Source organism: Malus domestica, chromosome 05 (assembly GCF_042453785.1).
Source record: "Malus domestica chromosome 05, GDT2T_hap1".
NCBI lineage: Eukaryota > Viridiplantae > Streptophyta > Magnoliopsida > Rosales > Rosaceae > Malus > Malus domestica.
Genome location: NC_091665.1, coordinates 21319914 through 21328357, shown reverse-complemented (window position 1 = coordinate 21328357; position 8444 = coordinate 21319914). Strand labels below are relative to the sequence as shown.

At 36.4% G+C, this 8444-nt stretch overlaps 2 long non-coding RNA genes across 2 annotated transcripts; both read left to right on the top strand.

The window, feature by feature from the left end:
- Window positions 1-2088: 2088 nt before the first annotated feature.
- LOC139196000 (uncharacterized) lies at window positions 2089-2958 on the top strand. Its single transcript, XR_011581093.1, has 4 exons — window positions 2089-2259; window positions 2359-2458; window positions 2584-2634; window positions 2758-2958. It is a non-coding gene; the product is annotated as an uncharacterized lncRNA (long non-coding RNA).
- Window positions 2959-4578: 1620 nt separating this feature from the next.
- LOC139195922 (uncharacterized) lies at window positions 4579-6524 on the top strand. The gene is made up of 4 exons (XR_011581000.1): window positions 4579-4678; window positions 4765-4875; window positions 4943-5805; window positions 6445-6524. It is a non-coding gene; the product is annotated as an uncharacterized lncRNA (long non-coding RNA).
- Window positions 6525-8444: the final 1920 nt, after the last annotated feature.

The window sequence follows — 8444 nt, the reverse complement described above, 5'->3', positions numbered from 1 at the left end:
AAGTTGACAACTGTGTTACACTCTCTTGGATTCTCTGGTTCTCAAAATGATCATTCCTTGTTTGTCAAGAAAGATACTTCTGTGGTGTATGTCTTAGTGTATGTGGATGATATTCTTGTTACAGGACCAGATTCTGCAGCTTGCAAACTTGTGATTTCTCAACTCTGTGCTCTATTTCCTGTTAAGGACTTAGGATCACTTCACTATTTTCTCGGACTTGAAGTCAAAAGGTCTTCCAAGGGTATTTTTGTTCCACAGACTAAATATATCCTAGATCTTCTCAAAAAGGCACACATGGATAGTGCTAAGCCTTGTGCTACTCCATTGAGCAAATCCACATTAGATCACTCTTCCCCATTACTTCCCAATCCTGAGGATTACTAATCCTTAGTAGGAGGGCTTCAATACCTGACTTAGACTCGCCATGACTTATCATTTGCAGTTAATCTTGTCTGTCAGTTTATGCATAGTCTACCGCAATCTCATTTTCAGCTTGTTAAAAGAATTTTCAGATATTTGAAGGGTTTTCTCTCTCTTGGTTTGTGGTTTCCTAAATGTTCACAACAACTCAATTCAGTTTGTTCAAGGACCGGTTTCTTCTTCTTAGAGACAAACTTTCTCTTCGATTACCTCAGTTCAGTTTGACGGGGAATATTAAGGGTAGTATTGTAAAATAACAATAAGTGATAATGTTGTAGTTTGTTACAATAACAAACTACATTACTTAGTCATTAGAGCACTTCCAGCGTTGGCTGGTGCTCAGGGGATAGGCAGCAAAAAGGGCCCGAGAGCCCGAGTTATTGGCACCAACGTGTGGGAGCCCGAGGGACAGGGCAGGCCCGAGCAACAAGCTTGTCACGAATTGCCAGCCCGAGAACCCGAAGGCAACGTGACGTGGGCTGACATCAGGGCGACGTCAGCCATAATATAAAATTAATAAAAATATAAAATATTAATAAAATATTAATAAAATATTAATAAAATAAAAAGAAAAATTAAAAAAATTGTAAAACCCAGGCTTTGAACTCAACGGCTCTCGCCGGAGTTCGTCACTGAAGTTGATGAACACCCACAGACAAATGGCAGAGATCTAGTCCCTCTTCCATCGTAGCTGCCGCCGCACCCCACACCGCCTTCTCCCCCACGCACTCGCGATCCTCCTCCTTCCACTGGCGCACCCAGATCGCACGATTTGGGATTTTTTTTAGGGGAAAAAGGAAAGAGAGAGAGAGTTTGGTTAGGGAGCGGGGAAGATCGGGACCGTTGATGGAGGCTAAGGTGGGTGGGATGGTGAAGATGGAGGAAGAAAGGCGGCAGTGGGGTGGTGAAGATGGAGGAAGAGAGGCGAGGGGGTGTGTTTGGGGGGGGGGGAGGACACGGGTGGAAATGAAGGGCTTTTGGAATGGTGCGTTGGCACCATCTGAAAAGAAGAAGAAAAAGAAGGGCTTTTGGATTGATGCGTTGGCACCATCTGAAAAGAAGAAGAAAAAATGTTTGCCAAAAAAAACAAAAAAAGAAGAAGAAGAAATAATAATAATAATAAAAAGTTTTGGAATGGTGTGTTGCACCATGTGAAAAGAAAAAATAAAAATATTTTTTAATATAAAATTGTACAACGAGATTGATTAAAAATTCTATCCAAAATTACAAATAAAATTATTTTGTATTATTTTAAAAAATTAATATTTTATTGCGAATTGCCAGGGGGAGGGCTCCCACGCTGGAGATGCAAAAGACAGTTACTGTTCATTAAGGGCAATTACTGTTCACTGGGTAGATTAAATAGTGAATTGCATGGGAAGGGCTCCCACGCTGGAGTTGCTCTTAAGATAGATAGATGGTTATTCTATGTGAATACTGATGTATATATATACCTAAGTGTAATCTTATTGATATGATGGAAATATACACAACATTATTTTACTCTCTCTCTACATTTTCTCTTACTAAAACCTCTCAGATTCTAACACGTTTGCCAAAAAACGTGGGTTGCAGAGCTACAACGAGGGAGATGGGCGTGGATTGGTAAGGAGGGGAAGGGAGAGGGAGGATAGAGACTTGCAAAAAGGGGGGTTGGAATGATTTTTCCTCCTCAAATCAAGGGTTGGCGTCGGGATTGAGGGGTGGGTCGAAAGTGGGTATGGTTGTGAGGGAGAGAGGGATGGCAGAGACAAAGGTCATGGAGTTGGGCGTGGGAATTCCACAAATCAAGGGCTGCTATCAGTGGGTGTTAATATCAGCAATGAGCATTACTGGGATGTGAGTTTTCTCAACCTTTTGATTAGTTTTTTATATTTTGGTTTTTTATATAAGCTATGTAAATGTTTAATTTCCATTTGAAAACTTGGGGAATTCTAGGTATATTGTTTATGGAAGAAGCTCAGTCTCAAACCCCTCAAACAATCTCTCGATTTCTTCCCCCCACCCATGGCTAACTCCCTCCTCCCAACCCCGAGAGGTACCGCCGTTGCCTTTACTTTCTGTCATTTTTGGGATTGTGAAATTATTGAGTTGAATGTAGTTTTTTTTTTTTTTGTTTGAAAATTTGTGTTTTAATTGTTGCTAATTTTTTTTTTCTTGCAGTAAAAGACTTCGCATGAGGCACAGCGTTAGTGAAATTATAAAGTTGAAATTGTTAGTGTTTTTCTTTTGGTTTTTGTGACTTATAACCTTTCTGAAATTATTGAGTTGAATGTAGTTTTTTTTGTTTGAAAATTTGTGCATTAATTGTGCTCACTCTTTGTTTTTTCTTTGCAGTAAAAGACTTCGCATGAGCCACAAGGTTACTGAAATTATAGAGTTGAAATGTTAGTGTTTTTCTTTTGTTTTTGTTTTTTTTTTTTGTGAATTATAAGCTTTCTGAAGTTATTGATTTGAAGAATGTTGGGTTGGAATGAAAATTTTGATTTGAATTATTAGATAAGCATGGAGTATGTAGGATTCAATATTGAGTGGTTCTGAATGACCTTCTGATGCCCTTGCCCTCACAGGTATTATTTGTTCTAATTGAAATTTCTAATAAGCAGTTAGAAGTAGGGAAGTTATAGCTTATTGTTCGGCAAAATCCTGCCTACGTCCCCGAAGAGATATTGTTCTTCACTATGAGAATAACTCGTACAAGATACACTTGAGTTAAATCAACATAACTCAAACCCCAATCCCTTATATACTCACAGAATTTTCCCAAGAGCCTCACTCTACCCCAAGAGTTTCTCTCTCACTCTCTATTTTCTCTCCTTTGTGTTCTCCTCTGAATGCACTCTCAATGCATTACTATTTCCTTCACTTATAGTCATGCACCGACAATTATGCCAACAACCAAGACCAAGAAAATCTTAAGTTCACACAGCAACACCCTTTTCTATACCTAGCCTATAGAGTACAACTTTTTCTCCATTTGCCATTTAATGCATAGAAAATAAAACATGCACAATTGCGTTCAAGCAAACACAAAGTCAAGACTTGCTTGCTTCCAACTTTGATTGTGCCAATCACCATGTCTTCTCTTGAAACAAAACTTCCATGCCACAACCGAAAGCCAAACACAAAGTGGCTGCTGCCATTTCCCTGTAGCACTCAGAAAGTTACACTATCAAAATTGTTGCCAACTCGTAAGTATATGAGCCAAACACAACAGAAGGCCGAGTCAAGTCACCAATGACTCTACGAGTTCGCAAATATGTGAAGGTACATATAGCGCAATGTATTAAAAGGCGAAGGCGTAGGCGAGGTGTTTCATGGATAGCCCCGCCTAGGCGTGAGGCGTGAGGCGTGAGGCGAAGCCTGATGGGACCTAAAATTATATATATATTACAATACTTGTAAAACAAATTAATCAACTTCAACAATCAAACAAGTAGCCAAACTACTAGTGACCAATTAATTAGAATATGAAAAAACTTACTTGGTGGTGTGGAGAATTTTGAAACAAATTGAGGTATGAGATTGGAGTAAAATTGAAATATAGGATTGGGAGGGGGGAAGGAGGAGGAGACCTCCTGTGATTGGGTTGCTTGTTGCTGATATATGGGGACCAAATGTTCCTATATTAAAAAAAAAAAGACTTGGCCAAAATGACGTCGTTTTGGGCCAAGTCATTAAAAACATTAAAGGGCTTGGCCAAAATGGAGTCGTTCAGGGTCAAGTTTTTATGAAGAAAAAAAAAACCCTTCTTCTTCTTTGCGCGGTCGTCTACTTCATAAAGACACTGCTGCAACCCAGACTAGGTTTCCAGAAAACTTCAAATTTCAAGCAAGATTTGGGTCACTGAAGGGTACTGGGAACACCAAATCAAACGCCTCAGGCATGCCTTGGATACCTAGGCACACCCCGACGCGAGTTTTTTAAAACACTGATATAAAATGATGTTAAATTTACCCAATTTTTTTATTTTGATTTAGTTCAGAGTTTTTGGGTTTTTTACTATTCAATAGAGCGGTAGTTAAAGCAGACATCTTTGTGTTTGTACAGTTGGTTGGAAATGAAAATTGCCCTGCATTATTTGTTAATTAAACAAACTGTATGCAAGCTTTTAATTATATTGGTTGTTTGGAAATTTCGTAAAATATTTTTTGTATTTTTATAGGTTGGAGCACCAAGAACGTGATACTCAGTCTAAAATCCGAACACAGTGAAGAGCTAAAGCATATCCAACTGCAAGCTGAGAATGAACTGAGAGGTTCAAACAAATAGTTTGAATTGGAACTGCTAATTTAAGTAGAGTGTTATATGCTTACGTTACAAACCAGTTTATCATTTTCATAGAAAATAACTTCAATGAGGAGCGAACATGAAGCTGAGCTGACAGGTTTGCGGCTTCAGCATTAAGATGAGTGTGAGAAGACGCAGGATGAATTGGATCTTCAAAAGTCTAAAGTAAATATCTACCATTAAATAATTGATATTTTTGTACCTTTTACTTACGGAATGATAATTATCGCAGGAGCAGAAGCAGAGGGCATTACTGCAAATGCGGTGGAGAGTTTTGGTAATAAGCCACAAGAGGACCAAGAAGTGAATTCAAAGAAGGCTGGCTTTATAATAGATAACTCTCTCTCTCTCTCTCTCTCTCATATCCACAAACACAGATTAAATTACTATAAGTTGTTTAGTTGCAGTTAATGGGATGTATTAATTAATCTAAATTTTTGTCCACATAAATTACTATGGCTGTGGAAATTGAACTAAAAAGTACATTTCTTTTTTAAAATTGAATTTTTTTATTTTTCCTCCCAGGAAATAGGTGCTTACAAATTATTTACTCCACTAATAAAGAATTTGTTAAATTTCTATAAGCCATTTAAATGTTTAATTTCCATTTGAAAACTTGGGGAGTTCTAGGTATGTTGTTTATGGAAGAAGCTCAGTCTCAAATCCCTCAAATGATCTCTCAGTTGCCACTTTGTTTTCGTAGGTTGTGGAACTTGATTTTCTCTATCCGTGTGAATTTGTGCCTTAGGTTACATTTATCTGCTAAATGTGTATTTTGGAAATGCTTATTTGATGAATGCACTGGTATAGTTGATGTGGTATAATTGATCAGTAAATTACTATGATCAGCGTGTTTCTGTAGAAGTTCATGAAGGGTCTGGATAACAGTTTTTGGGGTTAGATTTTTGAATCTATGGGATTTGTTGACAAAGAGTCTCTGATTTTAGGGAGGGGGCGAGAGAGAGAGAGGGAGTTCATAGTAATGGTGGAGGATGCGCAAGATAGCGAGAGCCCTCTGAAGGAGGCGCACGGTCTCCATTCCTAGACTAAGAGTGTTATGCGCTCATGCGTCCCTTACTTCAAAGAACTATCCGAGTAATCTCTCTCTCTCTCTCTCTCTCTCTCTCTCTCTCTTCTCATTGAATTTGTGTGCTTTTGATGAATTTAATTTCAAATATTAGTTGTGATTTTTTTTTTCTTTTATGCCAGAATGTGTGGTATAAATTCATGCTGGATTGATTTGAACTCAAAGTTTGTAACTTTGATTTTTGTTTTTTAGGGTTTACTCATGCGTATTATAACTTAATTAATGGCCACTGTGTAGACACAATTGTGTTTATGTGTGTGGTTCACTGTTTTTTATATGGGTTGTGTTCTTAGGATTGGCATGTTTAGCTATTTTGTTTGGGGTTCGTGGGGATTTTTTGGGTTGATATATTCTTAAGTTGCATATAAAAGCTTAATTGCAGAGAACCAGTAGTAAATAACTCACGGTATAATGATGTAAAAGTCTATGAATTATGTCATTCTGTTTTGTAAATCAAATTGCTCACGCAGTGTGTTTGATTCGTTTCCTCTTGAGGTACTTTTGGGGCCTGCTGCCAGCCCAATGCAATTGATCGCATCCCACAAGATTAATTTATCCACATTCGAGAATTTCTCATTATACAATTCTACTGCATTTTTTCTTTAAATTTTAATTTTAATTTTAAAATATTGGTTTTGGTTATGCAGTTTGTGGATATATGCTGTTGTCGATTTCTGCTATGATAATGATGGAATCTAGAGGATCGAGGCCAGTCGATTTGAGGTTTGTACTACTCTATCCCTTTCTCTCTCTTTCTGTGAATTTCTTGAAATTGACGATTCTTGCTGTGTTTGGGAGCGGAGAAAGCTCTGGATTAGCTTTGATTGCTTGAATGTCTTATTTAGTTCAGCACAGTCGGACTACATAATCCTATTATTGGGCTATTTCTAGGAAGGCTGTATGTTTATTTTGCTAGTCTATTGACAGTTGGTATGTCTATCATGTTGATGGAACTAAATTGTGAGTTAATTATGGTTTAGATTATTGAATTTTGAATTTGGAATTCCCTTTGGAAACTGTCACAAGCGATGTGTCTGTTGTGGCACAGGAATCAAAAGCGAGTGAAAGGTAAAACTTTTTTCTCAAACATTCATCGTCAACAATTCCAGCCAGAGCCAGCTACATCTCTCCTCTTGCTTTCTTTCTATGATGTTCTTTCTCAATTTCTATCAGAAAGTAAGGGTTTTGGTTTGTATTCTTGGATTAGATTTGTATATATTCCATTGCATCTCAGTTTTGTCTGATTTAATAGCATAATCTGGCTCTTGGTATTCTAACTTTGCTTTCTTTGCATCAAAATTGTATCTGGTCTTGGTTTTCTTGATTTAATTTTTTTTCATTTCTATAATCAGACAAATTAAGGATAAAATTTTCTATTAGTATATGAGTAACCGATTCTGATATATCATTTTCCTCCATTTGATGTGATTTTGGATTATTAGGGACTCCGGCTTGCCTTTGAAAAAAGGCTTTTAGGTGAGTAATTTACTAATGTGGTTTTTATTATCAGAATAGGGGGTTTAATTTGTAATTATTTTGATGCGACAAAAAATTTTAGATTTTACAAATTTTTCTAGTTCAGGATGATAAAAATTTAGGGCTTTGAGTAAAATTTCAGTCAAAAGTTTTAGATTTTACAAATTTTTCCAGTTCAGGATGATAAAATTTTAGGGCTTTGATTTGTTGATGTGATTGAGTAAATTTTCAGTCTTCATCTATTTGTTTAACCCTTAACGATGTGAATTATTGATTGATAATATGTATGCTATTATTGATTAAGAAAAATTAGTTCGTTAATTTGTTGGGCTTGGTTGTTTTGACATGTTGATGTTAATTTGTTGGGCTTGATTGGTTCGGTCTGTAATAGATGATATTGTTTTGTTTGAATCAAAATTTGATCTTTTTTTTTGTGTGAAATTATAATGGAATTGCAAATTTGTCATACCTTAGATTCTTGGTTGCATAATCACCTTCCCACAACTATTACATTGCCTCTTGATTGGATGGATTTTAATAATTTCCAGGATTTACGGTTGCAATGCATTTGATGCATGAAGTAAGGAGGAAGCTACTACTCTTATGGAGCTTCTTTGGCATGGTAAGTTGAAGTTGCGTATCATTTTTTTCGCTCACATAATTCATTATCTTGCTATATTGGCAATTAGCAGACAATTGGTAAAGTGTGGGAATAAATGTGTAGAAGTTTGAATTGTACAGATGAAAGTGAATTTTAACTACTCTAACATAGATTTCTTGATAATTTGATCCGTCTTTCTTTCTTTTGTGTTTGAGTATTTTACTTTTTTTACTTTATGTAAGTACAACTATTGATCGAAAACCACAGAAACTACTTAACGACCGCAAAATTGTTTGTGTTAAAAGAACAGAATATGATGTAAAGCTTAAATTTTGGGCACTTAAATATATGTTTTTTTTTTCAATTACAATCACTCGCATGAAAATTCAATTGGGTTTGTTCTGGTCTCCAAGAATTTTTCTTTGTTTAGTTACTGATTAATTCATGTGGTGGGAGTTTAGTTTTTGCTTTGCTGCCTATGTATGTATGATTTGAAGTGGACAGTTCAATTTGTTGTATATAAATTTGTAATATAAAAGCTTGAAGGAGAGATGAATTGGAAACAATGGT